This window comes from Bombus pascuorum, chromosome 13 (assembly GCF_905332965.1).
Source record: "Bombus pascuorum chromosome 13, iyBomPasc1.1, whole genome shotgun sequence".
In the NCBI taxonomy this organism is placed as follows: domain Eukaryota; kingdom Metazoa; phylum Arthropoda; class Insecta; order Hymenoptera; family Apidae; genus Bombus; species Bombus pascuorum.
Genome location: NC_083500.1, coordinates 2,350,428 through 2,376,943, shown reverse-complemented (window position 1 = coordinate 2,376,943; position 26,516 = coordinate 2,350,428). Strand labels below are relative to the sequence as shown.

General features: G+C 39.5%; 1 protein-coding gene across 3 annotated transcripts in view; it reads left to right on the top strand.

Annotated features, from left to right (window-relative positions):
• Positions 1 to 26,516, top strand: part of LOC132913452 (uncharacterized) — a 248,495-nt gene that overhangs the window by 72,538 nt on the left and 149,441 nt on the right. For all 3 annotated transcript variants that reach the window (XM_060971827.1, XM_060971826.1, XM_060971825.1), the window contains one exon: positions 9,735 to 9,775. The gene's annotated coding sequence lies outside the window, so the exon portion shown is untranslated. The remainder of the gene's footprint in view (positions 1 to 9,734; positions 9,776 to 26,516) is intronic.

The window sequence follows — 26,516 nt, the reverse complement described above, 5'->3', positions numbered from 1 at the left end:
AAGCGTCCCTTCACCCTTTAGATACCTTTTCTTCCATTCGCCTTCCTTCTTCTCTCTCTCTCTCTCTCTCTCGTTCTTCTTCCTAGTCTCCCTTACCGAGAGTTGTATGCTCGTGTTGGCGTTTATCTGTAGCTATTTGCACACACGGATACTAAGCTTGTGCCACGGCTGGTTTACAAGTTTTTACACGACGATCGGCCGATCTGTGATACCCGAAACCTGATTTCCCTTCCGCCTTGCAGCTTCGATCGACCACCCTTGTTACAGATACGCGGAACAGTAAGTGCGTTAATGAGCGCTCTGATACGGAACACCATGGTCATAAGGAATTTTCGTTGAAATTCTGTTTCGTTTCGATCCTTTGGATTCGTTCTTCTTTTTTTTATGTTTGTTGGGAAAATTTTTTTGGATTCGTTTGGAAATCAGTTTAAGGGTTAGACTAGAGTGGTTTTGGAAGTGTAACGACAAGGCTATCCGATACGGTATCGCGTGGTTGGCTATGTATGAAATTCTCTTTGTGGCTCATTTTAATTAGCGATTACATATGCTGATACGCCCGATGGATCACTAATGGCCATTTTGGCAGAATGCAGGTACTATCATTGAAATTTTCATGCTGGTTCGCAGAAATTAATACACGCGTTTGCGAGTTGTAACTACTTTTGGGTAACCATCGATAAGAGTTCAACGATTCAACAGTCAGCTGATTGATTATATCGAAAAATTTTTCGGTGGAAAAATGGTATTTGTTATTCACTTTCCAATATCGAACGCGCCTGCATGCAATTTCTAAGAATTTAGATAAAAATTAAAAAGACATAATTCTTATAAACAAGCGGACATTTCAATTTCGCAAATTCCAACTAAAGTATCAATGGTTTTCTTTACTTCTCGTATCAAAGGATTGATAACGAATCGAATCACCACCGTGAACCACTACTAAATCAGTTTACGCAATCGATTCATCTATCTTTACAGAAAATATTTTTCTGTCCCTTTGAGAACTTTATCTGCCTCTTTTGAAAAGCCACCTTTCGATATAACTAAAATTACAGTCGTGACTGTCAGCCGGTATCGCGTTATTAAAAAATGGTGCCGTTCGTTGAAGAATGTCAATCGCAAGATCGGCGAAATGAAATTTTATCGAGAATCGTGGAGAGCGCGCGGCGCTTGCAGTAGTGTCAATGGCTTTTTGCGATATTAGAGGGGTCGATGAAATGAGATTCTGGATTTCACTTAAATTACCAAACTCTCTCTCTCTCTCTCTCCACCGATGCCTTGTGCCTTGTGTACGAGCCTGTATGCAATATGAGCTTTCCTATTGTGCATTTGCGCCAGAATTCCAGTAGTTTCCGTTATAGGTGTATACAGCGGCGTTACGCTGACTCGAACACTCACGTATCGTAAGTGCAGTTTCCAGGTTGAAAGGAGTCGCTAGTCGAGATAATAAGAGAGAACGACGAGAAACGAAGGGATTCAAACGGAGATTGGCAAGATTGAATTATTGTTCAACTTTGTTTGTTGCATACAACAGGTTCCAGATCCATGGCCTATCCTTGATCTCGTCAAATTTAAGGTGCATTCGACTTCCTCTACGATGTCTCGTCACGACAATTCATTACGTTTCTGCGTTATCAGGCGAAATTGACTTTATTTGTCAAAACTTTGTACGTCTCCTCTGGGCTTTCGTAGCGACACGACGCTGTGTCCCAATGAATCGGCTGTTTGCCACGAGAAACGACGACGACGATTGAGTTTCGTGAAAGATCGACTTGATGAACCGTATTTAGCTAATTACGGCTTTGTACGCGGATAGCAACAAGATTATTTATTAAATCAATTTTTCGCCTATTTACAGCTAAAACGATACCGAAACCGGTACGGTGGACAAAGCATTGTCTTATCAATTTTCTCGCAGCAACCATGTAACGTTGCATTCAGGACCAAATTCATAATCTGATTACGGTGTACTATAGGATAGAGTTTCAACTTTGCGCTTAATTAGCGAGCAATGGGTGGCGGTTGCCTGGCAGTGTCCACGGTTATCAGTCGATGAATGTTTAACTTGGTCATAAAACCGAAGTTTTTGCTGTTAATTAATTCAGACAAAGCTGAAAATTCAATTATAATTTTATATTAGACCGTGCGCGTGTATCAATTATTTGGGAGCAAACGTTGCTCGATGGAAGCAGCAACAGGCGTGTAGACGGGCAAGCGGCAAGGCTTTCGCCACGCTAGAAAATAGGGGATGCATAAATTTCACTTTAAATTAATTCGAAACTAATTTAATATGGTTAAGTTAACGTGGATTACAATACTAAGCCAACAATAATACCGAGCATAATACGAAATCCGACTCGGTAACAGTCTGACTCATCGCTGCTCGCTATTTTTTATCGTTTTTATCGATATTAAATTTTCATTTAAACAATCGGAAGAAGATTACCAAAATTGAAAAGCTGCGATAATCTTTTTCGTTGAACATCAATATTGTTTCGTTCGGTTACAGAGCTAAGCAGCAAACTGAATCCTTAAAATTAGTAATTGGGATAAACCAATCGCCCTATTGTTAAGCAAGATAAGAAGTTGCTGTCAAAAAGTCAGAGATTATCCGGAAAGATTCATTGGATTCTGTTACGACTGTTCGCGGAGAGACACGATCGCGAGGAAAACGCGTCAGCGAGAGGCGTAAATTCTCGCTACGATTCGTATAATCGACGCCGCGAATTAGTCGTTCCCCTGTTTCGCTTAAGATAACAGAGGTAGTTCAATGAATTTAACACTGTGTTAACAGAGTTAATATAAACTTGTATATTTAACAATAATTAATATAATAATAAAAACGATATAATAATAAACAAATTACTTAGCGATAAATACAGTTAATGTGTTACAGAAATTCGACCCGACTTTCTGATATCTCTCGATATATTCGTTAGACTTAGCGACTTTAATTTTATTCGTCAGACCTCTCGATGTATGCTGTTAGAATCTTCAAATGAGACTGATTGCCCTTCGATCTTTCCCACTACGCTCGGGCCACGCCACCGTTCGCGCCTATGATCACATATGCCACCTTTGTGTGGATAAAATAACGGACCGAAATCGATGTTTCTGGAACTCGCTGCTTGGTGACAATTATGCGCGCTGCATTGTATATTTTCCGTCGGGCGGATAAAACGATCTGTCTGCGACACTGTAGTACCGTGAGCGACGGTTAGGAATACGGCCTATAGTAAGCCTCGTGGCGTAACAGATTCGTTGGCAGAGTGGAAAATGATATTCGCGGTTTAACGTTCACGTTTTCGAAATATTTCATAATTCGTGCGCCGAGGCAATAGCGGAGGTTCCTCTCGGAAAACTACGGGGAGAAAGAGCTTAAGGCGAATCCGCAATACACCCTATAACCTTGAGCGTCATAGTTTCGATGTTGCTCGGCGAAGAAGCGGCGAATGTTGAGAATTCTCGTTTGTTGAGAAGCCGGTGCGGTACAGGTTTCGGTTTAGATGGAAGGTGGAGGGCAATGGGAAGAAGAGGGTAGAAATGAACGAAGAGAAGGGTGGCTCTTTGACTGTCGACAGTACCTACTTTGAAATTATACAGCGTTTATGCCCTTATTAATGCGAGTCCTAGCAGATATGGTCGGAGATCGAGGAGGTTGAGTTATGATTCAGCCCTGCTCGTTCCTTGGCCGCTTTTGAGCCAACACCGCCATAATGCCCCGTGATTAATCCCTCGGGGTACGGGCTGGCAGTACCAGCGGTGCATCTCACCACCTTCAGCACCCTCTTTCTGCAAAACCCCTCTTACCTCGTCTTGTATGTTACCTCTCCTTCTCTCTTTTTCGCTTCCTACCGAGCCAACACCCTCCCACTCTGCACCTCGCCGCCCACCTATCTAACATGTACCTTTGTGGTAGCACCCTCGACGCAGATCAGTATTTCAGCAGGCGTCCGGAATTTTAATACGCGGTTTTACCACCGTGAGAGGCGTCATCCTCGTCCTTGCCACGCTCACGTTAGAATTTATACACGGTCTCGCGCCGCGGGTGATCCGTAATTAGCCGTTGTGCGAGCACCTCGCACACAAATGCATTCTTCTTTTTTCCCGATTTCCACGGCCTGATTCTCTCTCTTGCTCTGTCTGCTTCTGGCTGTTGTTGCCGAGCTACCTGGCTTTTGCACAGCGCCCCGGCTGGCACGCTTATACGAAGGTTGATTTCTTTGATGTCGAGTGCCCGTGGCAGGTGATCGAGGGGAACGGCTGCGTTCGAGGGTTTCTTTTGCGGTTCTCCTTCTTACTCGTCCGCTCGCCTGGGTTAAAGCACTCTTTCCGAGAATTATCTTGGTGTTTCATCAACGTTGCTTCGTTGGCTATCGAGATCGTTGTTATTTGTTACCTTGCGTACCGAAAGTATCTATCGAAGTTTTCTCGTTAAATAGGTTTCGTATCGAACGAGTGTACTTACGCGGAAACATTTGTGACGAGGACGATCGGAAACAGGTCAAGCTTCTTAATACGTTTGTTATACGTTCGTTTATTTGGCAAAGATACAGATATTTCAAAAGAGATTCTCGAAAAAGTCACTAATTACGAAACTTCTTGATTCGGACATTGTTTCAATGCAAGAATAATAATATGATAGAGTAAGAGTGATCTTTAAACGTATCAAAGTTAACAATTAAAATTAAAAAGAGCAAAAATTATACGATTCAAAGCAATTTAAAACTTGTAGCAATAGTCTTCTCGGTACATAATAGAAAGTATACCTCTGATAACGCAATTTCATTCGAGTCGATATCTCAATTAGTTTCCAGGATATAAAACTTGCAAGCATGACGTTCCAATGTACGCGCGAAATAGTGAACGAAGTCACGGAGTGTCGTGACTTACATTGTCTCCTGGAAATGCGTACATCGCGTAGTAGTAGTAACAGGAAAAAAACGCTGACTCAACATTTGTCACTGACCATTGCACTTGTGACAAGCGTGGGATAGATCAGAAGAGACGCGCCCGAGTATATGCCACGAGGATAGAAGAGTAAAGTCTTAAAAATTACGGTGCACTTTGGTGGACAATATCTCGAGAATCGAAAGTCGTATCGACATGGATCTAAAAGTATAACGAAAGAATAACTTCAACCTTACTGTTGGCCTTAGTTTTATCGAAAAATTACTAATATCTCTAAAATGTTATTTAGTTGAAGTTCGAGTAGTTTCAACCTACGGAGGATCAATTTTGCCTTAACATTTAATTTGCGATTTCTTTACTGACTTTACATTAACAATTATGTTTGTTTCATCATCGTGATTATGAAAGGGAATTCCAAGGATTTGCCTAATATTCTTTTCATCGCTAGAGCGTAATTCATGTAGGTTTAATGAACTTTCTGCATAAGCGTGCGTCCAAACAATGGATATTGTTTATAATTACTTGACTAACCGAACCGAACGACGAACAAGATAATGATCATCATAATTTGATTTATACGAAGGTATTGGACAAGGGAACTAAGATAGAACAAAGGAAATTGGATACGCGTAATCCGAGTAGAATTTTGTTGCGATTGTTCTGCGCAAGGTATTTGTTTAACAAGCTCCAAGGTAAAATCCTGGTGGTCTGGAAGGTCCTATGTTCACGGAACACACACGTATGGGCAGACAGATTCGTTAGCAGTTAGTAGACTCCGTAATTGTTAGCACGTCTGGAGTTACGGTTTAGATGGCACAACGTTACATGATGGGTGATTAAAGACTTGATAGAGTAGACGAGCATTGGTTAAGTGTAAATTCTCTCTCATCGGATCATCTTGCACGATATATCGTGTTCGGTTTCCTCGTCTTCCTTCGACCTCTGCTCCCTTCATTTTTTCCTTCCTACGTCAACAGATCTTCCCGGAAGAAAAATGGAAACGAGGTTGTACGCGATTTCCATTCGACTTAATGAAACGAACTTGTTTAATGCGATTTATTATCGAAATACGTAACGATAAACGATGTAAATCTTATACGTAAAGTTTGCGAGAAGTTGTTCCGGTAATTTGGAGAGAGCTCCTCGAGATAGTCTTTGATTACGAAACTTTTGCTCTTGTTTAAGACTTGCAAGATTTTCTGAAAATTTAGTAATTTGGGCTTGGCATCGACGAGGGAATAATAGAATGATTACATAATGAAACGAGAGAAAGGAGAGAGAAGGAAACGGGACAGGACGCGTTGAAAATGGAAAATCTGCCTGGCCACGGATTCCTAGAGTCGCGCCATATATTTATACGCAGGAATTAATTCGGCGCCGGGACGAATTAACTTTCTATGGCGTTCTGCCAGCCTCCAAGTCTGTTGATCCGACGGAATTTAACTACCATTCGATGTAATTGAAGCGTCCTCGACTCAGCCACCATTATCTGTACGCTCCGTGTGCTCGATCTCTGGGGAAAAATTGTCTTATTCGGAGAAAACAGATTCGCCTCGGGAACTGGCTAACGCAAAGAAAACGTTCGTGACTTTCGAGTTGACTACTCGAAAGATGTTCAATCAACTTAATACCAGCGTTCGGGGACGAATATCGTAAGTCCTTTGTAACGTAGAGTGTATTATATCAGACTTTACTTTTCTGCCAATTTGCTACAACTGTTACTTTGCAAAATGTCCATTCTGTTCATCGAAAGTTGCTTTTTCCCCCCTGGTCTCCACAAAACTGTACTCGACAGTAAATATCGTTAATTGCAAGTTTGGCGAATCGTTAGCCAACTAGAGAGAGGCACTCCATCTCGAAGCTGTGAAATTTATCGTGCGGAATATTGTCACGGTCTGGCGTGTAACCGCGTTAGAATAATTTTCCACGGGAACATTTCGAGGGAAGAGGGGCTATTGTTATTCCCGCGATGCTCCCTGCTATAATATACCGTTTACGTAGAACGTCAGACCGGGCTGATAGATTCCTGTGAACAAGCAACATCACCCGTTGCGATTCATAGCCGCGCATCCTGAATCGAATATCATTGTGCTACGTCATTAACACTGCGTTACGAGACATACAGCAATTAGATAGACTCTCTCTCTGATCGATTGTACTTGTAACCAAATCTCTCGACGGACAAAAGCACGACTTGCTACACGATAATGCACTATCGTACTATAGCACCACGTTTCCTCGTCTATGCTCGTACCATTTCTCCAAACCTGGGCTGCGTTGATTAATTAGTCGAAGAATTTCCATCATTTTACTTCTGCAAAAATGAAAGTATTACGAAGATGGAAAGTATCTTCGAAAGCAAACTAAAATTCTTATTAGATATATTAGATGAGCGAGAGTAGAATGCAACGCGATACAACGCAACGTGATCCAATTCAAGCGGTCGGCCCATTCGCGTGTATCGATCACTTGAAACTCAATCATTCGCAATAAACGATCGTCTAAAATCCCCTTTCCTTTACTTTTTCCATTTCATTGTATGATAAAAGAAGAAAGAAATATCCGTTTTATTTTTTAAATTGTCGAGATATATATACGTTTTGGATTCTACTCGGATTTCTACCAGATATTCCACGATCTTCGTCCTCGAGGATATTTGTACTTACAACGGCACCGTTGTCGGTGCACTTTGACCCTCGTTCACTCGAGAGTCTGAAGTAGATTTCCGCGGGGAAAAAAGTCACATTTTTTTCTGACGGTAATGCGCCAGTTTTCGAAATGAGATTTACCAGTGGAAACTTTTCGTTTTGGATAAGACAGGATTTATCGCTAGGCATCCAGCATGCGAATGCGCTCCAGCTCTGACAAAATCGGCTGCTCCGCGATAAAGTGTAGTTTTCAGTCGCGTGATCCTAAGGTCGACGAGCTTCCCAGAAAACCACCAAATTTTGTGATAAATTTTGCTCAAAATTCTCCGTTCTTAAATATCGAATTTGCGTTGCCTGCTTTTGCGTTGCAAGGTGGTTGTCCTGCTCGGATATTCAGACTAATAAAATAAAAACGAGTGCCGAATATCAAATAAAAAGGGAAACACCGAAATATCGAGGTTATACAGGCGTTTCCAATTGTTAATCACGAATTTCGTACGTGTAGGCAAGAGAGAGAGAGAGAGAGAGTAGAATGACAAGGAAACGGTGGAATAATTGAAACGGTATGCGAAATTGCTTGTTCGCGCAAACGAACGGAACAAAGCAGAGAGATGATGTTATAAAATATTGAAAAGAAGCCAGGTGAGGGTTTTCGGTGTCGTTTGGCGCGTTGTTTGTCTTATCGCAAAACAATCACCGAATCGCCGGTATTATCCCGACGCGATCGCTGCGGTGAAAAGCAAATTGCTAGGCACGAAATTGATTTCCCTCTATTGAATTGCTCTGTCCTGCAGTTCTGTTGAAATCTTGCGGCTGTGTGTGTGTGTGCGTGCATGTGCGTGTGTGTAACTGAAATGCAAGTGACGGACCCATGGAAAAAAAATCCGTCGGGACAATGGAGGCTATCTTAACCGCGCGCAACCATCACCCTTCTCCGCTTTTTCAACTAAACTTCATGTTCGACGTTTGACTGTCAGCCATTCTTTCGTGTTTACAGTTATATAACTGGCCATCCTTTCACGGATCATACCGCCAACGATTCTACATGCCTTTCACACTTTCGGTGATTTATTCGACAGATGGAATGTACGGCAGAAATTTTTCCAGAGAATAAAGCAACGGGATTTTTAAACGTTCGAAAGAAACAATGCTGCCGTTTACGTTAATTTTATCACGTGCTTCTTCGGTGGTTGAACAATTTCAATTTACAGCAGAAGCATTTGAAATATAGAAAGTTTATTTCTCTACGTTGCAATATATTTACTTTCTTAAATTCACTTGGCCATCGTAGAAAAGCTTTTACCCGCGCGTCTAAAATTCATAGACAAGGCCTCGCGTCATCTTGCCGCTTCCGATCGCATCGTGAAAGGCCAATGGGTCGAATGCTTCGTGTTTCGACATCGAAGGAAGTGCGTCGTATTTCAGCCGCAGCAATTTACCGGCGATTTATAACCATTGACGAAAAGTCATGGACGTAGAAAAGTTAGGGTATATAGACACGCGTAAAAGTATCGATATACGAAGTGTATCCGATCGTAGAACGGTGTATGGGCTTTCCAGAAGAAAATAAGGGGACAGTGTAAAGTAGAAAGTTTACGCGTTGCCTGGTACCGTTGCACTTGAGTTCTATGTGGTTATACAACGACGATATGGCATCGGGATGCACAAGAAAATTATAGGAGAACGTTTACGCAAATATACTTCTCGTACGTTGTCACCGCGGAGGATTAAGCTATGCCAAAATTAAATAAAATTGTTACTATTTATATGTACTATTTTCTAAATTGCTTTTGGTTCGTAATGAAGTTGCTCAGGAACAAAAATTCCTGTCATCTCTATTTTTATCTATTCTTATCTATCGTCATATACTATTAGTATTTACCAAAATACACAATTGTTTTCAGAAGCAAAATGATTATCCTCGATGGACGTTTGATTCTGTGTGTTGATTTCTATGTAGTTCGGTTAGTGATCGGCAAAGTAGTAATCCTAAAAGTATAATCTAAAATATTATCTTAGGAACATAATAATAGAAGAAAATTATTATATTATAATATAGCGTTAAATGAATAGAAGAAGGTGCTTGAATTGTATATGACAAATTAACGTAGAATGATTCATTTGTAATAAATCGTTTCGGGGAGATAATGATATTAATTCCTTCTCCTGTTTCAGAAATCGGCAAGTGCGGCTGCCACGTCCAACTTCTGCAACCCGTAAGTTTGCCACGATATACTACCAAAATATAATTGACACTATACGGTCCGCTTACGCTCGGATATCAAGCAAAGGCAGATTATAAATCACGAGACCTTTAGCTTCGTGCTAATGCACGCTTTTACGATCGGCTCATTGCCACAAAGTGCGTCATAAAGAAGCTAATAAAGTCCATCCGTGCTGGATGCTATCTTTATGAATTCGTGCCAGCCAGCTTCGCGCTTGTTTCGTTTTGTCCCTAGCCGTTGTTCCTTTTGTCAACTCAACGCTGTACTTCAAATTTATTCGGCTAGAAATTCAGGTTAATTTATTCATGTTTTTTTAATCTATTGGCCGAGTCAACCCTTAATTATTTAAAAGTTCCATGAAGATATGATATCGATTTCACGTTGGTCCTGGATTTTAGTAAAAATTTTAATACAATTGAACAAAGCGTAAAAAGATAGTAGATTGCTGAATAAATTATCGCGTGAACCCGTCTCAATTAACAGGTTAAAAATTAATCGATAGGAATACAGATTAACTCTCGATTTCAAAATTGTTAAAATGGACAAAGGTATCTTCGAATAAAAATGTTCGAACAAAATATCGCGTAACTGAAAATACTCTCAGGGGAGCGAATAAAAGAATTAGGAAAAAAATCACGAAAGAGAAAGATGTAAGCGAAAAATAGTATCGCGTCTAGGGATTACCGAGCTTTTGGAAATATTTGTATAACCCAATTTACAGGACAGACAGGTGCCGGTAAGAATTTTCACCGGTGTATTTTTTAAAGCAAACACGGGCCGTTGGTCGTTAACTGAAAAATCTGGACAAAAGCGGGACGTTTAAAACAATTACGCGGCGAGAGATTGACGAAATTTTTGCCGCATTTCCTTGCCGCGCGTAAAACTTTTCGCATTAATAATCGCACGGAATCATTGTCCGGCCGCGAAACGAATGGGGAGATTTTTGTACAAGCCAGAGGATAAAAAGGGACGTTTGACTAGGTGACCTCCATCGGGTTTTTGTCGCGTATGTTTGCCTCCGTTCAACGCCGACACCTGCAAAAAGATCGTTAGCGGGATCTAGAAATGGTATACCGATGTGGCTTATCGATTCTAATTTACCGGAAAGTCATTATCGCGCTAAAAAGTTGCTATTCCATTCCATAATGTTACCTTGGAATTCCTGTCGGACCCAATTTTCAGTTATCTGTTCTAGTCGTCCTAAATTCGCAACGAATTTCCAGGTAATTTGAAGTTTAAATCATATTATGATTATGTATTTCCTTGGACATTCCTCTCAACGTGAAAACCATAAATACGTATATAGGATGAAAACGTATTGCCGTAGCCATGGAATTTCTTGAAAGAATAGATTTGAATTATTCAAACCTACCAAAATTTTCTAATTTGAAATGTAACGAACCTAAATTCCAATTGTGCCATTTTATAACGTAAAGGTAACTAAATTTGCCACAGTGCAAACCCCGTTAGCCTAATCTTCGCTCTAATCGGCGAAACAATTTCGACTTTATCTCTCGGCCATGGATTGCAACACGGCTGAATACGCATATTAGCGATTATTCGCGTCGATCGCGCGACAACGATGCCCGCGTAACCGATAAACGTTAATAAACCTCGTATAACTATATTGGGCGACGTGTAATTCCCGATTCAATTGGCGGAATCGTCTCTCCATGACCGTGAAGAACGTCGCCGTGGAAACGATCGTAATCTGATGTCTGTCCCGAGAAAACTCGTGATTATTTTAATGCATCGAACTAGGCAGAAGAGGATCGACTTGTATTGGATCGACTTAATATTCATCGTCGAGCGCCTTACAAATTGTATTCTCAATTTTCATGAGCCAGAAAGTGATTTGGTCGTCGCGTCGCGTATCCTTGGGTTAAAAAGCGAAAAGTCAGCTGGAAGTCGTAACGATCTAGTTGTGTAGGAGGCTGGAAAGAAGGAAGGGAAGGGAAGAAGGTGACTTTTTATCGAGACAGCCAGGTCGTACGATGGACCGATTATAGGGTGGAAGTATCGAGTGGACCATTAAATCGTAGCCGGAGCAATTACATCCGATCTACTCGCGTCTGATGATGTTGATTTAAGCCACGCTCTCAGTGAAATCGTCAAAGATGCCGTTTATTATTCGCAATAGTCGATTAGTGGAGGAATAGCGCGACACAGCCAGCGCTTTATCGAGCGTTCTCGAGTGCTTTAAGAAATCGAACGGAGGACTTTGAAGATTGAACGCCGAAAGAGGCGCGCTATTAGCAGGCACAGGGTACGATGTTGCGACACACCGTGTCTAGCTTGTTTGGAATTTAAACGAGTAACTTGAGTCGGCTGGCTCAGGCAGAAGAGGCCAGACAGATTCGAGAGCGTACAATTAATTAATTTTTTCTCTGATGAAGTTTGTAACGTTTATCGAGAGAGAATTTATAACGAAATATGAACGGTGCGAGATATCGGAGTCACGTCTTATCTCTTCGTAGACTTTTGGCTATCTAATTTAAGTATTTGACAGAGGCATCCATTTCTACTTGAATTACTTCATTCGAGACATTGGTAAAGGATAGGATTTAATTGCATAATAGAACAATAATTTAATAACGAAGAAAGTTCGTTTTAATTGAAAAATTCGTACTGTTTGCTGCTTGTTATTAATGTCTTTGAAGGAAGGAAGAGGGCAAGGAAAGGGACAGTTTAATTACTCAGAGGTTCGAGTCGAAATTCACGAGGAACGTACGAAACGATTCGAAAAAAGCGAAGCTTAAATATTTAATAAAAAAAGGAAGTCAGAAACGCAGTCTCATCTCAGACTCCTTTTCTCCTGGCTCTTCGACTCTTTAATCAATGAGCACCGAGAAAACTTTCGTAATTCTTCCTGTTCTCGCTGCGTTTCTCTTCTCTTTCCTGCAACGATATACTGAAAAAGATATTTACCCGTCCTAACAAAGTTCATTAAAAACAGAACCACGGTCCAAGAACTCGGAAATTACTTACTGATTCGGAATTCAATTTCGAGAAACGCTGGAAAACTATTTTCCACTCGTAATCAGCCGATTCTTTGCACCCGCCGCTAATGACTAAAGCGTTAACGAATGAAGAATATGAAGAAACACGTGCACGGCTGAAACAGCGAGCGCAAGTTCGCCCGTTCGAAGTGAAACTGCTCTCGAACAACTCTCAGAGCCCGAGAAGGTCTCGTTAAAAAGTGCTCAGAAGTGTATCAGTTATCGAAAACGCCTCGACCAGGTTGAATGGGTCGGTGACACCCGAGAAATCACTTTCATGAACGAGGATCCTTAAGGTCGCGTTTAGAAGGAGAGAGAGAGAGGGGGAGAGAGAGAGAGAGCGTACGGACAGGAAGGTCGGCCATCCTGCGGCAACTCGTTCCCTTCGAAATTCTCGGCGAAATATCGACGCGATTCCGATAACTTATGACGGCTGCTGCTTCCAGTTCCACCACTTCTATGGTGATTGCCTTTTGTTACGGCTGAATAGCGTCCGTTGGTGCTCGAGTTCTGGCCTGTGCCGTTCTATGAGGTTCCTTGCACTCGTTCCCTTCGTACCGGCAGAAAATGGAGTTCCTTTCTACGGGACTCTTTCGAGGGACAACTTCTTTTCGACTGAAACTGACCGCAGCGCAGCTGAGTAGGCAGCGAGACCCGAAGGACCATGTACCACGGTCGTCGAAGAAAAGGGAGTGGAAAGTGGGTTTTCACTTGAAAGATCGTTCGGAGGTAGGGGAAATTATTGGAGGATAAAGTTTTAGGCCCTTTGCCCTATGGCGAACAGATTGCAGGTTCGGCCGTTCCACTGTTATTTTTATTCTATGAAAATCGCTGCAGGCTGTCGTGTACAGTTACCACTCGATCTTCGTTCGTTCTTTTATTGATTCGAGTAGAAAAGTTGTTGCGTTTTTACCGTATTAGATATCGTCATGTTATATTTACAGGATTATCGATATTTCCACGAGTTTTTCGATTTCTTCTTTGTAGAAGCTTCGTTGTTTGATCGTGAAATAACCCCGCCAGAGGAGTATATACACCTTATCTATACAAATCGCTATTATCACAAACGAAACGCAAATAAAATCGAAGATATCAATTTAATCGTCGATCGAACGGGGGCGACCGATATTCCTCAGGAAAACCACTATGTATGGCTCACGTTTCGAACAATCGTTTCACCTTCGATACCAGTCCGTTGTTACCATTTTTACAGGAATATTTTGATATTTTGCGCTGCAAGTTCCAACTTGGAAAACATTCGCTGATACGCGGTACAACGTTGGCAGGAAAAATTCTCTGTAAAAATATGGCCTGAGATAGAAGCCGGATCGGTAGGGAAATATGTAGGAAGGAAGATTCGATCGATCGACGGCCCATTTAATTTTCAGATTCTATTTTTAAATGGCAGTCGCGTTTGGTTTTTCTCTGTGAGCCCTGCTCGCCGTATCTACGAGGATGGCTAGCATCGGCGGTGGAAAAGGGGGTGGACAGCATTCCTTTCTATGCGTAACAAAATTAAATTCTCCGACGACGGATTGGTAACCGCCGCATTCTTCTGCGTGCGGAAAAACTAATTGCACCGGTTCGTCTTCAATGAATTTTCCCCGGCCATTATTCAGCTCGGGAACATTGCCACACCGCCGTTGAAAAAACAAATACGTCGTGTGTCATTTTGCGAGAGGGCAGCTGCGTTTCCGTGGAAAGAACGAACGTTGATTGACCGTTCCTGTGGACTCGTAAATTTTTATAATTCGTTCGTTTAATTTTTGCTTTTGTAAACGCCCGGGTGTGTTCGTGACTTGTTGATACTGAGGCGACTCGATTGTTCGAATTTATCGTTCGTTCGTATCGATATTGTTGCCCCGCTTTTATATCGCAGCCACTGGAACTGCCTTTTCCCTATTCGTTGACTATTGCTAATACTTTCGGCTAATTTTTGGTACAAGCGATCTGAAATTTGTGATCGATCGCACCTCTAAGGCTAGATGAGTTTAATGATTTTTCTATCGGTGAATGATTTTATTCGTCGTTTTATTTTTCGTTTCGTTTCATTATAAAACGTATGACGATCAGAGTCGAAGTCGAAACTCATAGCCATTTCAAATTATCCCGTTCTCACCTAACGCATAACATAACTCGTTAAAAATGTGGACGACGCTAGAGTTTTCTATCGTTGTACGACGATATTTTACTCGTTAAGAGTTTACCCGTCACAGTTGGAAGTTGTACGAACGTTTTCGTTGTTTTGCAACTCGATGCTTTAGCGAAGCGTGCCACTACGATTCGAGCGAGACAGTTTGTCGAGACTAGTTTGCATGATTTTTACAGTTCCAGGTATTGCGCGAATTTAATTATTTTCTCTCCTCCAGTTCCATCGTGTGTTTGGATACCGCGATAATTGTCTAAATATCTAGAAAAAGTGACGATCATTATGTTATGAAATCTCCCGGTGTATGCAATATTCGCTTCCTACGATCGAAACAGAACTGGTTGTCCAGATAAATAGGCAAACGTAATCATAAATGTACGTGTTGATGTTACCATGAATTTGTCCTGCAGTTTATCGGAAAGCAAGCAAGAGTAGAAAGACGAATGATAATTAATTCGTATGGTTTATCGACCGATTAAATATTCACACGACTTTAGAAATGCATAGAGTTGCCCAGGCACCTGTCAAAGATTGTAACTTTCTTCTTAGTACGATCAGTGCATTATTTCTTTAATGATAAATATTTCTAACAAATTTGTAATTATTTATGCTGTCTATGATTCGTAAAATCTTACCAATCACATCGATAGTTTCGATTAAAAGTCACTCAAGGTATATCATCGCGTATATGAAAGATTGGGCAAATTGAGCTATTAATAAATCATAGTAAATAAGGATAGGGACGATTGGACCGGTGAATTATATCTATTTAGAGAACGATGATTTATTTTCGGTACGCGACAGGCTGTTCGTGCAGAGGGTTAAAATACAAGGTTCACCGGCAGCGCAAATTAACAGTATAAGGCAGGTTTATGTTGCCATTGATCGTCAGTTTAATACCACCGACATTTTTTTTACCGTTCACGCGTAAAAATCCCTTAAAATGTTACCAGCAGAAAATTGCTGTTTTCCAGTTTTAATAACGGTATAGGTTTCGCGTACAGCACGACAAATAATTTCATAAATTGCATTGCTCTTTACCGGTATCGCTGGTCCCATGCCGGGTGCGAGGAACTGTTTAAATTTCGGTATTAAAATGTTAACTCTATATCATTTAGTACCACCTTTTTCCACCTTTATTTTTCCGAGATGAAATATTGCACTGTGCAGTAGAATAGGATAGAAGAACAGATAATTGTTAGTTTGAAATAACGCGAATAGCGAAAGTAATTTTTTATTTTAAAATAAGGAGATTATTAAATTAATTTCGATAGAAAGTGGACGAAGTACGCAAGATGAGATAGCTTACTTTCCAGTCTTTTTTAAATTTCTTTACGAACTTCGTCCATCGCTTAGGAAAGGGACAGGTCGGAAAGAATCATTTAAAAAAATAACGATCAGAGATGTCTTAGACCCCATAAATTGTAAATTTTAACAATTCAGGAGGCAAACAGTGGCGAGTGGAAAACGGTCATCTGAAAAGTGGATTTCATTGTATCCAGAAAATAACCGCGAGAAATTTTGCGTTTAGCCAAAGAAGAAAAGATTTCCGCTTATTCTCCGCGGGGATCTTAAGAAAAGCTGCGAACATTTCTGCGCAACTTCCCTGACAAACTTACCCTACCCCTTTTCAAAGGCGCCTCTAAGTTTCCTTTCGTAAAGTTTTACCTTGACCCAGCAGCCGTAGCAGGCCTGGATGAAGTGCAGTGAGAATGTGCGCAACTGGTTGGCTGACAACTTTCCCGACACGTGAGAATTGCAGATGCTGCCTCGCTCTTGCTTTTAAATGTCTCTGGGAAGCTGTTAGACGCCGCGTCGTGCTCGTTTCTTCTTTGCTTGCTCATCTTCGTCTTTTCTCTGTAGTTTCTTTTTCCTCCTCCTTTTGTTTTATTTTTTTTTCTTCACGCTCGAGGCGTCAGCGGGGAATGTTGAAGTTGCCAACACTGCATGAGCAACGTATTTCGTCTCGTTGGTAGACTCGTAGGGTGAAACTGATTTTTTTAGTAACTCTCACCGAATCTGTCACATTGCTCACGTAACGAAAGGTGAAATTAGATTTTCCGAAGCTTCTGGGAGATTGACAGTTAGAAAGTTTGATCTTGTGAAAATTATTCTCCCGAAATAATCGATCTATTCTTCGTAATTATTACTCTTCGCGGAATTTTATATAACTTGCTGCACGAAATACTGTAACGATTGCTGCAAAAGTAGGTCACATTTGTCGAAATACTGAAAGTGGTATAACGATAAACAAATAAAACGAAATACGAAAGATATAAATCCTAGGAAGGTCCTTACTTTTGAGATTCTCCACAATTTTGCCGTTAGCTTTTCGAACAAACCGATAGTACAACGCGAGACAAAGCACGTTTGTTTCTCACGAATCGTGTCAAAATCTCGTTCAGTTACTTATGCGATACTCCAACAGTATGCATCCGATCGATATCGCTAGTAACGTCATTATACAGGTCTTGTCAAAGTGCACGCACGATTTCGATGCAGCATTATAGCGTTTGGCGGCCGATAGGTGTAGCCAGACTGAAATTTTTACCAGGCTTGCCGGATGCTCGGTCCGGGAGCAAATATAATTTTACACCCGTAGGATATGGCGAAGCAGCGATGCTGAACAAAACGGATTTGAAAAAATAAAAAATTCACTCTGCCCTTCCGTGGAACGATTTTCGGTGTGATTCGGTGACACAGAATCGGTTGTTTAAATCGAATAATTTTGTTTGCCGGTCGCTCGAATTGCGGTCGTTTGTCACGTTTGTCATATAGAAAATTCTTGCTCCCGCTTCGCCGCTCGATGAAACGATCCGAACGTTTCAGATATTTAAATGATTCTTTATTCAAACGTATTCTTCTTGTTTTATCAATGGGGGGGGGGGAATCCTCGGGGAAAAATTTCGGGAACGAAATTTTTGCTACGAAACTTCAAATAAATCCAGAACCAGCGTCCCCTTTTTTTAAGTTATAACGCCTACGTTTTCACCTATAATTATTTAAGAGCTATTACGTAAGATGGAATATTATCGTGGTTTCTGTTGACAGGAAACGAGACTTAAATACTTTTCAAATTGTAGTAATGTATCAGAAATTTACCTAATTGAGTGACAGGCGACGTTGGCAGTGTCGCTCGTTGTCGAGTCAACTGTCCGAGCGGTGTCATTTAAATAATTACCGGGCATATTCATCGAATTAATAATGAGTAACTTCAACCGTGTTTAACAGCTTTCATGTGGATTTCTCGCTTGCATCTATACAAATTCCGTAACAGAATTTCCAACGTTCTATCAAAACATTTTCCTAATCGATGAGATAAATTCTGATTCTTCTATAAATAACAAATCACTGTTATTTGATAGATAAGTTCAAATCCACTAATAACGAAGAACGCGGAACGTTCCAAATATCGCGTAGAAAATCTAGGGCGTTTCGTTTGGTAAAAATTCCTTTGTTACTTATTTTCTGAAGCGACGCCTTTAGCCGAAATCTATGAAAGTATCACAAGTTGTTCATTGCGGAACACACACCCACTCGCCAAATGGAACGCGTCATTTAATCCACGCAACGCGTTAAAGGCAGATCTGCGGTTTACGTAGATAGGTGATAAGGTAATTAAACATCGCATTCTATCATCGAAGCAGTAAGCTTCGTTTCTGAATGCTCCATCACTAATCAGTCAAAGAACCACCAGAAACGTAAATTCGCTACGTTTGCCGTGCGTATCGCTTGCAAAGTATATTAGGCAACAACGTGCGGCTGCATTCTCGCATAATTGCACGAGGCGACACCTAATTCGTGCGTTCGTGCATTTGTGCATTTACTCTAATTTGATCATATGAATAATAAAATCGACAGATTTGGCGATCTGTTCTTCGAATCAACGTTGTTAGTTGCCTCGTTATGCAAATTGATATTTTTATGTAATAGGAATAATTAAATGGAATTTAGATGGATACATTTAAATACTGATTGTATGTAATTTCTTTTAACTCGTGCCAAGTGAACTGTTACGTTATAAATCTAGAATAACATTATATAAATCGCGTGATAGAATTCGGGAAAAGATAACCGATTACCGATTGAATAGAAACGAGTCAGGATAGTACTGTTATCGAAATTAGAATCACGCTCGAATCGAGTACTCTCATACGACAGAATTGAAATATTATACGCTACGCTCGATATTGCAAAAGAGAAACACATACATATTTTCTACAATGATTTTTAATCTCCGAACGATCTACTTCTCGAAATGAAAGAGGAAGAAGAACAGAATACGTTTGAAACAAAAATGAGAAAAGGAAAGAGAAAATTAAAGGAGAATGCTGCATTAGGAGGCAAGTGTTTCGCTTGGAATGCAATGATTTATGACGATGATCGCGCAATAATAGCAACAGCCGAAGAAGCCCAACACGCGGTCAAGTAATTTCTGCCTCGTCATCCCCATCCGTGAAGGCTGCAAGGAATCCGGCCGATTTATGCTAACAATAGACAAAGTTCATCAGAACGCGTTGAATGTAATGCGCGGATTCGGAAATTTTGAAACTCCTCCAGTTCTCTGATTCCCGACGATTCCGGATCCCCATGTTGGCTCATCAGTCACACGTGACTGTATAATGTCCATTACACGCGGAACTGGCGAATGGATTAAGCAAATCGGTTCACGACACACGTAACATGCGCGTACGTTCACATAGGCCAGGTCTGTCCGCGAATGCGCGTCCAACTACACACACAGACAGGCTAGGTTGTGTGTGTACACCTGGCCGCGTGTATCGCAGGCCACAGCACTGGTTGCACCTAGTATCGGTTAGAATTTCCCAAGCCACAATAATTTTAGGTACCGGTGACCATAAATATCTTTCAGTCCGTTGGTAATTTTAGGCCGCACTCTGTAGTCTCCTTGAATGTGGCAAACAGAGAATAGCCGCTTTTCGAGGGCTGCGTCTTCGAAGATACATCGACGAATACGTGTTCGTTTCACTGGTTTTGCCAAAGATGGCCAGGTTATTTTATATAAATCGTTATAAGCTCGTGACGATCTTGGCAATTTAGAGTACGGAAGATATTTGCTCTGTATTCGTTACGAAATATTTGCAAACTGTAATTACACTATTTTTTATTTAATAATTGAATTGGAATTATATTATATTTTCAGCGATCCAAAAATACCTTCATGCGGCTAGAAATATTATTAAATGGGTTTACAAGAATTTCAATATCCATCCATCGTAAGTAAACTATTTTTTTGCGCTAAATGTCAGAATTCAGTTGTTATTGGATTGGATTTCCCAAGTCTATTAAATATTCTGCGCGTCAGAAATGTTTAGAGTCGACGGAAATGGACGCATGAATAATCGATTTGACAAATCATTTAGCTTTGTCGATATCTCTTGTCAATATTTTGAACGATATTACGTGTAGAATACACGCAAAGATTGAAAATATCATAGTCTAGATTTTTCACTGCTGGTAGAAGGTGTCTTCCTGACCTGTTTATAAAACTCTTCCGTTTCTTATGATAAAACATCTTGAACTAGAATATCCTTATCTCGTTATTCGAACTTCCAACCACCTTTTACCATCTTTTTTCCTTCTCTGAATATTATCTATGCAGTGTTAGCGCTGCAGGGTTTCATATTGCGCGGAGAATTAATGGAGGCAACGTCGCTATCTTCGAAATTATCATTCAATGCATTCTGCGCGGATATTATTTTTCGGTTATGCAAATAAAACTGTGGCTCCGCCGGGAGCAATATGCGAATTCTCAGCAGAGGAAGCTTGTAGACTTTTATATCTGCGGGAAGGATCGAAGGAAGAGCGAATACAAGATAAAAATATGTAGGATACAAACTTCTTGTAAGAACGTTGCACTCTCAAGGCATTTCCTAAATCTTTTCTCTGTAGAGCCATTTTCTTACGGCACGTGATTGATTTTCAAATTGTAATCGATCGCAAGCAATTGTAGTTTAATTCGCATATCGTAGAACAAATTTTCGTTTTTTGATAGAAATAAGGATATTAAAAATGAGTTACAAACGGTAATTGAAGAAGAATTCAATCTTCAAAGAAATACTAGTTTCTAAATGTAGAGTGAAGTATCTAGATGTTTTAATATTGCGCAGGAGTTATTATTAGATCCACGTTTTTACCTGAACATGGTCTAGTTTATCGAAAATTGCAAAACAATTTAATTGATGTACATACTTATGTATCTTAGTGACAAATTACGAGCCAAATGATTTCGTAACAGCACGAATCGGTTACATAGTAGCCCGTTAGTTCGGTGAGTCATATGTTTGCACGACGTAGAAATAAACAAGATCACAGTGTTGCGAAAATAAGTCGGTCGAACCTTTTTAAAGATGAAATTGGTTTATTCTACCATTTCCTTTCTAGTTCGAATATCTAAATCTAAATGGATGGTAACATTGAACCTTTTATCATTGGATTTTTTATTTATGTTATTCGGTAAATTTCTATCCGCGCGCGTTCTATCATGAATTCATGTGAAAATGCGGTTTTTTTCAGACAGAAATCAGTTTTTAATTGGTTCGTATCGTTGTGTCCATTTTTCTCACGATGAAAAATTCCTTTCGTTACATTATATTTGATCAATACAGTGATAAAAATCGTTATTTGATTCGACCCTATATTGTGAGCCCTATTATTTACAAAAGCAGAAATACGATATTTAAAAATATTAAAATATGATAACGGGAACTGTCCTAGAGAAGGAAAAACGAGAGAAAGATAAACGAAATAATTCATCGTCGAAATTAAATAAAAATTGTACAAAAATTGTAAGGTACGATATAATAAAACATCATAACGTACAAATTAATCTTTTTATGTTTCATATTCTCGCCGTCAAAGAGAAAAGAAGGGAAATTGTAAAACAGTGTGTCAGATACAGACTAAGATAAAAAAAAGCAATGTTGTTTTTTAATTAAGAATAAGATTCAATTCGCGAAATACAAATTTTTCTTCTTAGAGATTAAAATAGTAATTAACGGATGGATATGGAATTCGTTTGTTTAAATCATACAAAACACACGAAACGTATCATGCGTCTATTATTGTTTTATCGATCGTGAAGTGCATTCTTCTAAAAGTCATTGCAGTTTTTATCTGCGCGTTAACGCGTTGCAAATTCAATGAAACGAGTGCCTTCCTGCGAGCGAAATGGGGTTGTAAATCGTACCGGAAGTATACCACGAACCACGCGTTCTCTCATTTCTCCTCATCTCCTATACGCGCATTTTTTCCTTCGTATCATTTTTTCCAGTCTCTCGCTCACGCCTTCGAACTGGTATGCATCGCTCTTCAAATATGCATACTCGCTTTTTCTTTCACTATCTTTTTCTTCGAGTTTGTTTTACGGTTTTACTGCTGCCAGTCCTCGTTTCATTCGTCATGTTTCACGTATCAAGTATGCATCTCTGTGTCTCGCTACGTCAGATTTTAGAAATTGTCAACGCAGAGAAATTATATCGAGTCGATGAAAAGTAATTAAGCGATAATAAATGACGTTTGATAAACGAGCGAATACGTCTGGAGAATGTAAGGAAGAAAAACACATAAAACAATATGTGTGTACGAAGGGTAGACACGATGGGAGATTTCAGAAAACAAATGGAAGGTGTCGAAAGGGGGAAAAGAGATATTTTATGCTAACGCCAGGCGTGAACGCTGTCTGTTCATTATAACTGATACGCAATAATCTATGTATGTAAACGAAATAACTTTTAATATAACTTGCAAATAAGTTTGAAAACTTTAATCTATTAAAATTGATGGGATTTTTCACGCAGGCAGAAAAAAGAAAAGAAGAAAGGGGCAACTCTTCTCAATTATGTTGCAATTTGTCTTTCATTCTTCAAACATCAGTCCATTATTCTTTATTCTTTTTAATTTGCCAATAGCAATGCGATATCAATCCTGAATAGCTTACTCACATAAAGCGCAGTAGCACAATAAGTTACCGTTAAACATTATATTTTCATCGCGTTATCGCGAAACGATTTATCGTGAAATAATCCCGTCTGACCTATAAATTCCTTTTCGCTATCAAAACGACACTCCAACGAGGCAGCAAGCTTTTTGTCCGAAAGTACGATCGTCCGCTATGGTTGTTTCGCTTTTTCTGAACTTGAAAGTTCGCTCGTAAATAGCCGGTACACCGAAGAATCGTCGCGGAAACGCTTCAATCTCGCGGCGACAAATACAAGCTCGCCAGAAATTTCCAAGCGAACATTTTCCAACTTTCCACATAATGTGTTTTCTCCGCGTTTCGCTAATACAACCGCGGCGGAACATCGAGATCGCCTACCCGACCACGTATAATTAATTAACATGTGTTTATGCTTTGCACGAACTTATAAATATTCATGGAACATTGGGCTAAGGTATACAGCTGATCAAATTCGGTAATTTCCAAAAATCTATCCAGACGATAGTTGAAATCGAAAGATGTCGAGTATCGAATATATTCCGGCGATCTATTAAAGTCTAGCAATCTTAACCGATATCGGACAAATGTTTTGAACGATTTACGAATAATAAATTAAAATGTTATTAAAATTGATGTCAATTCATGGAAAAATTAGAGTACATACACTGTTGGAATAAATTGAAAGCGAAGAATTGAATTTGGTGGTTCGCGGTATGCGTGAATTAGTAATTTGATGAATCCCGAACGAAAATCGATCATATTATTAATTGAAATATATCAGTTATTGCTTATGCTAATGTAAAATGAAACATCGATTTTGTAACTTCTGGTTCTGATACACATTTCGCAGTAGATAATATTTGTAACATAAATATTAATCGAATATTGGTAAACTATTTATATTCGAGCCACAATTGCAGCTGACAAATGGATCCGATGACGCTTTTTTAAATATTATGATTTCGATAGATGATTCATCTAAATATTATAGTACAACGTTGTTAAAGAGAATTCCATATGAAATATTTATCGGATAATAGTTTTGAAGCGGCGTGAATATCTAAGCGAGTTATTTCGAAATGTAATGAACGATGTGAACGAAATATTAAGAAAGCACGAAAAATAAAAAACATATAAGATAGAGATGAATGTAAATCGCGACGCCAAAATTCTTGTCAGAGATTTTCGTGCGATTCTAGCCAATTTGTTTTATCATCATGATTATTACCAAATTTAAGGGGATCACCTTTTAGAACCGATACTTCATCGAATTACATCATTTAAAGTAATAATGTTAAAACAGATCGTTATAAGATTATAAGATCGTAGAATTCGATATTCAATTGAACAGGAATAACTTTACTTTTATCGGATTAGAGCAAAGCGAATCGAAGTGAAATAATCGGCACGGAGCACAATTTGATATCGACGAAATTACATGAAATCGTAATCGCTTTCAGCCGCGCAATTTTGAAACGGACCTTAGAATTATTTTAGGACAGTGATGTGTAATTTCTAAGGTTCTCCGGGAGTTCCTCAAGTTTCTAAGGCTTCCGGAATTCCGTAGTTAAACTCTGATACCACTGAGCCAACAGTGCAACTGTGGGATATTACGCAACAGACGGTTAACTTGTATTTTAAACATTTGCCTCCCGGCTCGCAAATTTTTCCTTCAAACAAAGTCCAGGGAATTGTAGTACGATATTTTCGAAATTTTATCCAAGATAGAAGCAAAGGCACACGTTTACCTTGTCGATTAAAAAATACGAAAAATACAAACTCGACGATAGTTAAATATGAAAAGACGTTGTGTCCTTTTTCTGTCCTCCCCTCCTTCGCTGACTAAAAATTGCATTTTCGCAATTTGCGTATTCTTCCCTTTTTTTTCTTTGTCAAATCTGATACTTGTCCGATTAAAACGAAAACGGGGATAATTCTATTTCCATCGAAAAACTTTCCGCATATTTGTATTATTTGTAGGCATAAATTTTGTTGACATGTAAAGCATGTACATTGACATTATCGGTTCCACAATACAATCAATAAACTTTCTTACTTATTAACGCTGGATTGAATGGATCGGTCTGAAAATCGACGCGATTATTAATCGACATTCGGCTGAGCATTGTTGCCGAACGGTATGTACATCAATCCGATTGTCCCGCGCAAATATGAATTTTCCAGAAACTAATATTACTTCTCTTAATCGTTCCGATATGAAATTGTCGAAATTCAATCCGATGTAACTTGCAACATAGCTAAGGGTAGACGAATTTCACGTTAGTACACGTTAATTAAATCACGCAAACTGCGAGAGATTAATTAGTTAGTTGTTACCGAACTCGATTCCCGTATTTGTAGTTCAGCTACTGTGAATATATAATATATATGTATATATTGTGCCTCGAGAAAAGCAATTTTGATAGTGGACAAAGGGGAGATACGCAAGGGACGGTGAACGCAAACATTGAGAAATAATAGAGCATAAGGTTTTAAAAGCAACGTATCGAGCAGAATCAATTCAGATTTAAGTTGCTTTCTTGAGGTCGAAATTTCTAAATTTCGTTGTTTAAGCGGACAGAAATTTAAATAAGATTGATGCAATATGTGCGATAATTTCATATTTCCAAATAAGGAAAGGAGTAAATTTTGATAGATAGAAATTCTAGAGAATAATATTTTTACTTTAACACCTACGTATTATTGGCAAATAGAAAAACGTACCTTCGGTCGTCCCGTGCTATTATATATTATAGAATTATATTAATTTTATTATGTAATATTATATAATATTTAATGAATTATGTTAATTTTTAATTATATTAAAAATTATTATATCACAAAACCATAGATATAAAAAATTTATTAATTTCTTTTTTACAAATTCTTTCAATTTCCGTCGATTCAAACGATGAACAGGTATATCTTGCCAGGTGGACGATGTTTTGGTCGGATTCAGAAAAGGCACGATTCAGTTATAACGAATCTGTCGTTTAAAGCGTCGATTGTTCGGGCCATGGTCTGGCTAACGAGAAGAATGCATGATCACGCGGTGACAATTGATCAAAGCACTTTCGAAACTTATTTGCGGCGTGCGGCGCAGCTGTGTGTAAAGTTGGAATGCGGCGCGTGTGCCACGCGGAATGAGTCACGAACCGTGTGCTAAATTGAGATGGCCGGCCGGCTACAAACGCTCGGACACGCAACGCGAAACATTCGTCACGGACGAGCGTTCTTATGAAAAATACCCGGCGACGATACGAGTTCGGGAAAAGAGTGAGAAATTTTGCGTTTTACGAACGAAATCAACGAACGAATAAGGAAAACAACGAAACCGTACGTACCGAAAGTTTGCTTCTTATTAAGTTGTCCGAAAATTTCTTTCGTTTCATAACATGATAATAGATGAACAACAATTTGTTTTATATTATTTTATTGAATTAGGTATGATCCATTCCATTCTATTTCTATTATTATGTTCGTACATAATTCAATAAACTAATATAAAACAAAAGACACTGTGCGTCTATTATTTCCTTATAAAACGAAAGAAACTTTTCGGACAACCTAATAGATGCCATCGGTATAAAATTTCTGGCAGAATTGTCTCGCAATGCATTGACA